This window comes from Asterias amurensis, chromosome 4 (genome assembly GCF_032118995.1).
Source record: "Asterias amurensis chromosome 4, ASM3211899v1".
NCBI classification, from domain to species: domain Eukaryota; kingdom Metazoa; phylum Echinodermata; class Asteroidea; order Forcipulatida; family Asteriidae; genus Asterias; species Asterias amurensis.
Genome location: NC_092651.1, coordinates 7525721 through 7538055, shown reverse-complemented (window position 1 = coordinate 7538055; position 12335 = coordinate 7525721).

The following is a 12335-nucleotide window of genomic DNA, read 5'->3' as shown; positions in this document are numbered from 1 at the left end:
ATCTGCTCAGATTGATCTGAGATTAATTCTGTATAAAGAAACAGGGGTGTTCTGAAGGTACTGGTTGAATCTAAAAGAGATCTGAAGTGATCAATTTTTTCAAACTGCTCAGATTTATCTGAGATTAATTCTGTACTAAGAAACATGGGTGTTCTGAAGCTACTGGTTGAATCTAAAGGAGATCTGAGGTGATCATTTTTTTCAAACTGCTCAGATTGATCTGAGATTAATTCTGTACTAAGAAACATGGGTGTTCTGAAGCTACTGGTTGAATCTAAAAGAGATCTGAGGTGAACAATTTTTTCAAACTGCTCAGATTGATCTGAGATTAATTCTGTATAAAGAAACATGGGTGTTCTGAAGCTACTCGTTGATTCTAAGTGAGATCTGAGATGACCATTTTTGAAATCTGCTCAGATTGATCTGAGATTAATTCTGTATAAAGAAACATGGGTGTGCTGAAGCTACTCGTTGATTCTAGGTGAGATCTGAAATGACCATTTTTTAAATCTGCTCAGATTGAGCTGAGATTAATTCTGTACTAAAAAAACATGGGTGTTCTGAAGCTACTGGTTGAATCTAAAAGAGATCTGAGGTGATTATTTTTTTCAAACTACTCAGATTGATCTGAGATTAATTCTGTATAAAGAAACTTGGGTGTTCTGAAGCTACTGGTTGAATCTAAGTGAGATCTGAGATGACTATTTTTGAAATCTGCTCAGATTGAGCTGGGATTAATTCTGTACTAAGAAACATGGGTGTTCTGAAGCTACTGGTTCAATCTAAAAGAGATCTGAGGTGATCAATTTTTTCAAACTGCTCAGATTTATCTGAGATTAATTCTGTACTGAGAAACATGGGTGTTCTGAAGCTACTCGTTGAATCTAAGTGAGATCTGAGATGACCAATTTTGAAATCTGCTCAGATTGATCTGAGATTAATTCTGTACTAAGAAACACGGGTGTTCTGAAGCTACTGGTTGAATCTAAAAGAGATCTGAGGTGATAAATCTTTTCAAACTGCTCAGATTGATCTGAGATTAATTCTGTATAAAGAAACATGGGTGTTCTGAAGCTACTGGTTGAATCTAAAAGAGATCTGAGGTGATAATTTTTTTCAAAGTACTCAGATTGATCTGAAATTAATTCTGTATAAAGAAACATGGGTGTTCTGAAGCTACTCGTTGATTCTAAGTGAGATCTGAGATGACCATTTTTGAAATCTGCTCAGCTTGATCTGAGATAAATTCTGTACTAAGAAACATGGGTGTTCTGAAGCTACTGGTTGAATCTAAAAGAGATCTGAGGTGATCAATTTTTTCAAACTACTCAGATTGATCTGAGATTAATTCTGTACTAAGAAACATGGGTGTTCTGAAGCTACTGGTTGAATCTAAAAGAGATCTGAGGTGATCAATTTTTTCAAACTGCTCAGATTGATCTGAGATTAATTCTGTATAAAGAAACATGGGTGTTCTGAAGCTACTCCTTGATTCTAAGTGAGTTTTGAGATGACCATTTTTGAAATCTGCTCAGATTGATCTGAGATTAATTCTGTACTAAGAAACATGGGTGTTCTGAAGCTACTGGTTGAATCTAAAAGAGATCTGAGGTGATCAATTTTTTCAAACTGCTCAGATTGATCTGAGATTAATTCTGTATAAAGAAACATGGGTGTTCTGAAGCTACTGGTTGAATCTAAAAGAGATCTGAGGTGATAATTTTTTTCAAAGTACTCAGATTGATCTGAAATTAATTCTGTATAAAGAAACATGGGTGTTCTGAAGCTACTCGTTGATTCTAAGTGAGATCTGAGATGACCATTTTTGAAATCTGCTCAGCTTGATCTGAGATAAATTCTGTACTAAGAAACATGGGTGTTCTGAAGCTACTGGTTCAATCTTAAACAGATCTGAGGTGATCTATTTTTTCAAACTACTCAGATTGATCTGAGATTAATTCTGTACTAAGAAACATGGGTGTTCTGAAGCTACTGGTTGAATCTAAAAGAGATCTGAGGTGATCAATTTTTTCAAACTGCTCAGATTGATCTGAGATTAATTCTGTATAAAGAAACATGGGTGTTCTGAAGCTACTCCTTGATTCTAAGTGAGTTTTGAGATGACCATTTTTAAAATCTGCTCAGATTGATCTGAGATTAATTCTGTACTAAGAAACATGGGTGTTCTGAAGCTACTGGTTGAATCTAAAAGAGATCTGAGGTGATCAATTTTTTCAAACTGCTCAGATTGATCTGAGATTAATTCTGTATAAAGAAACATGGGTGTTCTGAAGCTACTGGTTGAATCTAAAAGAGATCTGAGGTGATAATTTTTTTCAAAGTACTCAGATTGATCTGAAATTAATTCTGTATAAAGAAACATGGGTGTTCTGAAGCTACTCGTTGATTCTAAGTGAGATCTGAGATGACCATTTTTGAAATCTGCTCAGCTTGATCTGAGATAAATTCTGTACTAAGAAACATGGGTGTTCTGAAGCTACTGGTTCAATCTAAAAGAGATCTGAGGTGATCAATTTTTTCAAACTACTCAGATTGATCTGAGATTAATTCTGTACTAAGAAACATGGGTGTTCTGAAGCTACTGGTTGAATCTAAAAGAGATCTGAGGTGATCAATTTTTTCAAACTGCTCAGATTGATCTGAGATTAATTCTGTATAAAGAAACATGGGTGTTCTGAAGCTACTCCTTGATTCTAAGTGAGTTTTGAGATGACCATTTTTGAAATCTGCTCAGATTGATCTGAGATTAATTCTGTACTAAGAAACATGGGTGTTCTGAAGCTACTGGTTGAATCTAAAAGAGATCTGAGGTGATCAATTTTTTCAAACTGCTCAGATTGATCTGAGATTAATTCTGTATAAAGAAACATGGGTGTTCTGAAGCTCCTTGATTCTAAGTGAGTTTTGAGATGACCATTTTTGAAATCTGCTCAGATTGATCTGAGATTAATTCTGTATAAAGAAACATGGGTGTTCTGAAGGTACTGGTTGAATCTAAATGAGATCTGAGGTGATCAATTTTTTCAAACTGCTCAGATTTATCTGAGATTAATTCTGTACTAAGAAACATGGGTGTTCTGAAGCTACTGGTTGAATCTAAAGGAGATCTGAGGTGATCATTTTTTTCAAACTGCTCAGATTGATCTGAGATTAATTCTGTACTAAGAAACATGGGTGTTCTGAAGCTGCTGGTTGAATCTAAAAGAGATCTGAGGTGAACAATTTTTTCAAACTGCTTAGATTGATCTAAGATTAATTCTGTATAAAGAAACATGGGTGTTCTGAAGCTACTCGTTGATTCTAAGTGAGTTCTGAGATGACCATTTTTGAAATCTGCTCAGATTGATCTGAGATTAATTCTGTATAAAGAAACATGGGTGTTCTGAAGCTACTCGTTGATTCTAGGTGAGATCTGAAATGACCATTTTTTTAAATCTGCTCAAATTGAGCTGAGATTAATTCTGTACTAAGAAACATGGGTGTTCTGAAGCTACTGGTTGAATCTAAGAGAGATCTGAGGTGATCAATTTTTTCAAACTGCTCAGATTTATCTGAGATTAATTCTGTACTGAGAAACATGGGTGTTCTGAAGCTACTCGTTGACTCTAAGTGAGATCTGAGATGACCAATTTTGAAATCTGCTCAGATTGATCTGAGATTAATTCTGTACTAAGAAACATGGGTGTTCTGAAGGTACTGGTTGAATCTAAAAGAGATCTGAGGTGATCAATTTTTTCAATCTGCTCAGATTGAGCTGAGATGAATTCTGTAAAAAGAAACTTGGGTGTTCTGAAGCTACTCGTTGATTCTAGGTGAGATCTGAAATGACCATTTTTGAAATCTGCTCAGATTGAGCTGAGATTAATTCTGTATAAAGAAACATGGGTGTTCTGAAGCTACTGGTTGATTCTAAGTGAGATCTGAGATGACCATTTTTGAAATCTGCTCAGATTGATCTGAGATTAATTCTGTACTAAGAAACATGGGTGTTCTGAAGCTACTGGTTGAATCTAAAAGAGATCTGAGGTGAACAATTTTTTCAAACTGCTCAGATTGATCTGAGATTAATTCTGTATAAAGAAACATGGGTGTTCTGAAGCTACTCGTTGATTCTAAGTGAGATCTGAGATGACCATTTTTGAAATCTGCTCAGATTGATCTGAGATAAATTCTGTACTAAGAAACATGGGTGTTCTGAAGGTACTGGTTGAATCTAAAAGAGATCTGAGGTGAACAATTTTTTCAAACTGCTCAGATTTATCTGAGATTAATTCTGTACTAAGAAACATGGGTGTTCTGAAGCTACTGGTTGAATCTAAAAGAGATCTGAGGTGAACAATTTTTGAAATCTGCTCAGATTGATCTGAGATTAATTCTGTATAAAGAAACATGGGTGTTCTGAAGCTACTCGTTGATTCTAGGTGAGATCTGAAATGACCATTTTTTAATCTGCTCAGATTGAGCTGAGATTAATTCTGTACTAAGAAACATGGGTGTTTTTGAAGCTACTGGTTGAATCTAAAAGAGATCTGAGGTGATCAATTTTTTCAAACTGCTCAGATTTATCTGAGATTAATTCTGTACTAAGAAACATGGGTGTTCTGAAGCTACTGGTTGATTCTAAGTGAGATCTGAGATGACCATTTTTGAAATCTGCTCAGATTGATCTGAGATTAATTCTGTATAAAGAAACATGGGTGTTCTGAAGCTACTCGTTGATTCTAGGTGAGATCTGAAATGACCATTTTTTAAATCTGCTCAGATTGAGCTGAGATTAATTCTGTACTAAGACATATGGGTGTTCTGAAGCTACTTGGTTGAATTTAAAAGAGATCTGAGGTTATAAATCTTTTCAAACTGCTCAGATTGATCTGAGATTAATTCTGTATAAAGAAACATAGGTGTTCTGAAGCTACTGGTTGAATCTAAAAGAGATCTGAGGTGATAAATCTTTTCAAACTGCTCAGATTGATCTGAGATTAATTCTGTATAAAGAAACATGGGTGTTCTGAAGGTACTGGTTGAATCTAAAGGAGATCTGAGGTGATCATTTTTTTCAAACTGCTCAGATTGATCTGAGATTAATTCTGTACTAAGAAACATGGGTGTTCGGAAGCCACTGGTTGAATCTAAAAGAGATCTGAGGTGAACAATTTTTTCAAACTGCTCAGATTGATCTGAGATTAATTCTGTGTAAAGAAACATGGGTGTTCTGAAGCTACTCGTTGATTCTAAGTGAGATCTGAGATGACCATTTTTGAAATCTGCTCAGATTGATCTGAGATTAATTCTGTATAAAGAAACATGGGTGTTCTGAAGCTACTCGTTGATTCTAGGTGAGATCTGAAATGACCATTTTTTAAATCTGCTCAGATTGAGCTTTGATTAATTCTGTACTAAGAAACATGGATGTTTTTGAAGCTACTGGTTGAATCTAAAAGAGATCTGAGGTGATCAATTTTTTCAAACTGCTCAGATTTATCTGAGATTAATTCTGTACTAAGAAACATGGGTGTTCTGAAGCTACTGGTTGATTCTAAGTGAGATCTGAGATGACCATTTTTGAAATCTGCTCAGATTGATCTGAGATTAATTCTGTATAAAGAAACATGGGTGTTCTGAAGCTACTCGTTGATTCTAGGTGAGATCTGAAATGACCATTTTTTAAATCTGCTCAGATTGATCTGAAATTAATTTTGTACTAAGACATATGGGTGTTCTGAAGCTACTTGGTTGAATCTAAAAGAGATCTGAGGTGATCAATTTTTTCAAACTGCTCAGATTTATCTGAGATTAATTTTGTACTAAGAAACATGGGTGTTCTGAAGCTACTGGTTGATTCTAAGTGAGATCTGAGATGACCATTTTTGAAATCTGCTCAGATTGATCTGAGATTAATTCTGTATAAAGAAACTTGGGTGTTCTGAAGCTACTGGTTGAATCTAAAAGAGATCTGAGGTGATTATTTTTTTCAAACTGCTCAGATTGATCTGAGATTAATTCTGTACTAAGAAACATGGGTGTTCTGAAGCTACTGGTTGAATCTAAAAGAGATCTGAGGTGATAAATTTTTTCAAACTACTCAGATTGATCTGAGATTAATTCTGTATAAAGAAACTTGGGTGTTCTGAAGCTACTGGTTGAATCTAAGTGAGATCTGAGATGACTATTTTTGAAATCTGCTCGGATTGAGCTGAGATTAATTCTGTACTAAGAAACATGGGTGTTCTGAAGCTACTGGTTCAATCTAAAAGAGATCTGAGGTGATCAATTTTTTCAAACTGCTCAGATTTATCTGAGATTAATTCTGTATAAAGAAACGTGGGTGTTCTGAAGCTACTCGTTGATTCTAAGTGAGATCTGAAATGACCATTTTTGAAATCTGCTCAGATTGATCTGAGATTAATTCTGTACTAAGAAACATGGGTGTTCTGAAGCTACTGGTTCAATCTAAGTGAGATCTGAGGTGATCAATTTTTTTAAACTGCTCAGATTTACCTGAGATTAATTCTGTACTGAGAAACATGGGTGTTCTGAAGCTACTCGTTGAATCTAAGTGAGATCTGAGATGACCAATTTTGAAATCTGCTCAGATTGATCTGAGATTAATTCTGTACTAAGAAACACGGGTGTTCTGAAGCTACTGGTTGAATCTAAAAGAGATCTGAGGTGATAAATCTTTTTAAACTGCTCAGATTGATCTGAGATTAATTCTGTATAAAGAAACATGGGTGTTCTGAATTTACTGGTTGAATCTAAAAGAGATCTGAGGTGATTATTTTTTTCAAACTACTCAGATTGATCTGAGATTAATTCTGTATAAAGAAACTTGGGTGTTCTGAAGCTACTGGTTTAATCTAAGTGAGATCTGAGATGACTATTTTTGAAATTTGCTCAGATTGAGCTGAGATTAATTCTGTACTAAGAAACATGGGTGTTCTGAAGCTACTGGTTGAATCTAAAAGAGATCTGAGGTGATCAATTTTTTCAAACTGCTCAGATTGGTCTGAGATTAATTCTGTACTAAGAAACATGGGTGTTCTGAAGCTACTGGTTGAATCTAAAAAAGATCTGAGGTGATCAATTTTTTCAAACTGCTCAGATTGATCTGAGATTAATTCTGTATAAAGAAACATGGGTGTTCTGAAGCTACTCCTTGATTCTAAGTGAGTTTTGAGATGACCATTTTTGAAATCTGCTCAGATTGATCTGAGATTAATTCTGTATAAAGAAACAGGGGTGTTCTGAAGGTACTGGTTGAATCTAAAAGAGATCTGAAGTGATCAATTTTTTCAAACTGCTCAGATTTATCTGAGATTAATTCTGTACTAAGAAACATGGGTGTTCTGAAGCTACTGGTTGAATCTAAAGGAGATCTGAGGTGATCATTTTTTTCAAACTGCTCAGATTGATCTGAGATTAATTCTGTACTAAGAAACATGGGTGTTCTGAAGCTACTGGTTGAATCTAAAAGAGATCTGAGGTGAACAATTTTTTCAAACTGCTCAGATTGATCTGAGATTAATTCTGTATAAAGAAACATGGGTGTTCTGAAGCTACTCGTTGATTCTAAGTGAGATCTGAGATGACCATTTTTGAAATCTGCTCAGATTGATCTGAGATTAATTCTGTATAAAGAAACATGGGTGTGCTGAAGCTACTCGTTGATTCTAGGTGAGATCTGAAATGACCATTTTTTAAATCTGCTCAGATTGAGCTGAGATTAATTCTGTACTAAAAAAACATGGGTGTTCTGAAGCTACTGGTTGAATCTAAAAGAGATCTGAGGTGATTATTTTTTTCAAACTACTCAGATTGATCTGAGATTAATTCTGTATAAAGAAACTTGGGTGTTCTGAAGCTACTGGTTGAATCTAAGTGAGATCTGAGATGACTATTTTTGAAATCTGCTCAGATTGAGCTGGGATTAATTCTGTACTAAGAAACATGGGTGTTCTGAAGCTACTGGTTCAATCTAAAAGAGATCTGAGGTGATCAATTTTTTCAAACTGCTCAGATTTATCTGAGATTAATTCTGTACTGAGAAACATGGGTGTTCTGAAGCTACTCGTTGAATCTAAGTGAGATCTGAGATGACCAATTTTGAAATCTGCTCAGATTGATCTGAGATTAATTCTGTACTAAGAAACACGGGTGTTCTGAAGCTACTGGTTGAATCTAAAAGAGATCTGAGGTGATAAATCTTTTCAAACTGCTCAGATTGATCTGAGATTAATTCTGTATAAAGAAACATGGGTGTTCTGAAGCTACTGGTTGAATCTAAAAGAGATCTGAGGTGATAATTTTTTTCAAAGTACTCAGATTGATCTGAAATTAATTCTGTATAAAGAAACATGGGTGTTCTGAAGCTACTCGTTGATTCTAAGTGAGATCTGAGATGACCATTTTTGAAATCTGCTCAGCTTGATCTGAGATAAATTCTGTACTAAGAAACATGGGTGTTCTGAAGCTACTGGTTGAATCTAAAAGAGATCTGAGGTGATCAATTTTTTCAAACTACTCAGATTGATCTGAGATTAATTCTGTACTAAGAAACATGGGTGTTCTGAAGCTACTGGTTGAATCTAAAAGAGATCTGAGGTGATCAATTTTTTCAAACTGCTCAGATTGATCTGAGATTAATTCTGTATAAAGAAACATGGGTGTTCTGAAGCTACTGGTTGAATCTAAAAAAGATCTGAGGTGATCAATTTTTTCAAACTGCTCAGATTGATCTGAGATTAATTCTGTATAAAGAAACATGGGTGTTCTGAAGCTACTGGTTGAATCTAAAAGAGATCTGAGGTGATAATTTTTTTCAAAGTACTCAGATTGATCTGAAATTAATTCTGTATAAAGAAACATGGGTGTTCTGAAGCTACTCGTTGATTCTAAGTGAGATCTGAGATGACCATTTTTGAAATCTGCTCAGCTTGATCTGAGATAAATTCTGTACTAAGAAACATGGGTGTTCTGAAGCAACTGGTTCAATCTAAAAGAGATCTGAGGTGATCAATTTTTTCAAACTACTCAGATTGATCTGAGATTAATTCTGTACTAAGAAACATGGGTGTTCTGAAGCTACTGGTTGAATCTAAAAGAGATCTGAGGTGATCAATTTTTTCAAACTGCTCAGATTTATCTGAGATTAATTCTGTATAAAGAAACGTGGGTGTTCTGAAGCTACTCGTTGATTCTAAGTGAGATCTGAAATGACCATTTTTGAAATCTGCTCAGATTGATCTGAGATTAATTCTGTACTAAGAAACATGGGTGTTCTGAAGCTACTGGTTCAATCTAAGTGAGATCTGAGGTGATCAATTTTTTTAAACTGCTCAGATTTATCTGAGATTAATTCTGTACTGAGAAACATGGGTGTTCTGAAGCTACTCGTTGAATCTAAGTGAGATCTGAGATGACCAATTTTGAAATCTGCTCAGATTGATCTGAGATTAATTCTGTACTAAGAAACACGGGTGTTCTGAAGCTACTGGTTGAATCTAAAAGAGATCTGAGGTGATAAATCTTTTTAAACTGCTCAGATTGATCTGAGATTAATTCTGTATAAAGAAACATGGGTGTTCTGAATTTACTGGTTGAATCTAAAAGAGATCTGAGGTGATTATTTTTTTCAAACTACTCAGATTGATCTGAGATTAATTCTGTATAAAGAAACTTGGGTGTTCTGAAGCTACTGGTTGAATCTAAGTGAGATCTGAGATGACTATTTTTGAAATTTGCTCAGATTGAGCTGAGATTAATTCTGTACTAAGAAACATGGGTGTTCTGAAGCTACTGGTTGAATCTAAAAGAGATCTGAGGTGATCAATTTTTTCAAACTGCTCAGATTGGTCTGAGATTAATTCTGTACTAAGAAACATGGGTGTTCTGAAGCTACTGGTTGAATCTAAAAAAGATCTGAGGTGATCAATTTTTTCAAACTGCTCAGATTGATCTGAGATTAATTCTGTATAAAGAAACATGGGTGTTCTGAAGCTACTCCTTGATTCTAAGTGAGTTTTGAGATGACCATTTTTGAAATCTGCTCAGATTGATCTGAGATTAATTCTGTATAAAGAAACAGGGGTGTTCTGAAGGTACTGGTTGAATCTAAAAGAGATCTGAAGTGATCAATTTTTTCAAACTGCTCAGATTTATCTGAGATTAATTCTGTACTAAGAAACATGGGTGTTCTGAAGCTACTGGTTGAATCTAAAGGAGATCTGAGGTGATCATTTTTTTCAAACTGCTCAGATTGATCTGAGATTAATTCTGTACTAAGAAACATGGGTGTTCTGAAGCTACTGGTTGAATCTAAAAGAGATCTGAGGTGAACAATTTTTTCAAACTGCTCAGATTGATCTGAGATTAATTCTGTATAAAGAAACATGGGTGTTCTGAAGCTACTCGTTGATTCTAAGTGAGATCTGAGATGACCATTTTTGAAATCTGCTCAGATTGATCTGAGATTAATTCTGTATAAAGAAACATGGGTGTGCTGAAGCTACTCGTTGATTCTAGGTGAGATCTGAAATGACCATTTTTTAAATCTGCTCAGATTGAGCTGAGATTAATTCTGTACTAAAAAAACATGGGTGTTCTGAAGCTACTGGTTGAATCTAAAAGAGATCTGAGGTGATTATTTTTTTCAAACTACTCAGATTGATCTGAGATTAATTCTGTATAAAGAAACTTGGGTGTTCTGAAGCTACTGGTTGAATCTAAGTGAGATCTGAGATGACTATTTTTGAAATCTGCTCAGATTGAGCTGGGATTAATTCTGTACTAAGAAACATGGGTGTTCTGAAGCTACTGGTTCAATCTAAAAGAGATCTGAGGTGATCAATTTTTTCAAACTGCTCAGATTTATCTGAGATTAATTCTGTACTGAGAAACATGGGTGTTCTGAAGCTACTCGTTGAATCTAAGTGAGATCTGAGATGACCAATTTTGAAATCTGCTCAGATTGATCTGAGATTAATTCTGTACTAAGAAACACGGGTGTTCTGAAGCTACTGGTTGAATCTAAAAGAGATCTGAGGTGATAAATCTTTTCAAACTGCTCAGATTGATCTGAGATTAATTCTGTATAAAGAAACATGGGTGTTCTGAAGCTACTGGTTGAATCTAAAAGAGATCTGAGGTGATAATTTTTTTCAAAGTACTCAGATTGATCTGAAATTAATTCTGTATAAAGAAACATGGGTGTTCTGAAGCTACTCGTTGATTCTAAGTGAGATCTGAGATGACCATTTTTGAAATCTGCTCAGCTTGATCTGAGATAAATTCTGTACTAAGAAACATGGGTGTTCTGAAGCTACTGGTTGAATCTAAAAGAGATCTGAGGTGATCAATTTTTTCAAACTACTCAGATTGATCTGAGATTAATTCTGTACTAAGAAACATGGGTGTTCTGAAGCTACTGGTTGAATCTAAAAGAGATCTGAGGTGATCAATTTTTTCAAACTGCTCAGATTGATCTGAGATTAATTCTGTATAAAGAAACATGGGTGTTCTGAAGCTACTCCTTGATTCTAAGTGAGTTTTGAGATGACCATTTTTGAAATCTGCTCAGATTGATCTGAGATTAATTCTGTACTAAGAAACATGGGTGTTCTGAAGCTACTGGTTGAATCTAAAAGAGATCTGAGGTGATCAATTTTTTCAAACTGCTCAGATTGATCTGAGATTAATTCTGTATAAAGAAACATGGGTGTTCTGAAGCTACTGGTTGAATCTAAAAGAGATCTGAGGTGATAATTTTTTTCAAAGTACTCAGATTGATCTGAAATTAATTCTGTATCAAGAAACATGGGTGTTCTGAAGCTACTCGTTGATTCTAAGTGAGATCTGAGATGACCATTTTTGAAATCTGCTCAGCTTGATCTGAGATAAATTCTGTACTAAGAAACATGGGTGTTCTGAAGCTACTGGTTCAATCTTAAAGAGATCTGAGGTGATCAATTTTTTCAAACTACTCAGATTGATCTGAGATTAATTCTGTACTAAGAAACATGGGTGTTCTGAAGCTACTGGTTGAATCTAAAAGAGATCTGAGGTGATCAATTTTTTCAAACTGCTCAGATTGATCTGAGATTAATTCTGTATAAAGAAACATGGGTGTTCTGAAGCTACTCCTTGATTCTAAGTGAGTTTTGAGATGACCATTTTTAAAATCTGCTCAGATTGATCTGAGATTAATTCTGTACTAAGAAACATGGGTGTTCTGAAGCTACTGGTTGAATCTAAAAGAGATCTGAGGTGATCAATTTTTTCAAACTGCTCAGATTGATCTGAGATTAATTCTGTATAAA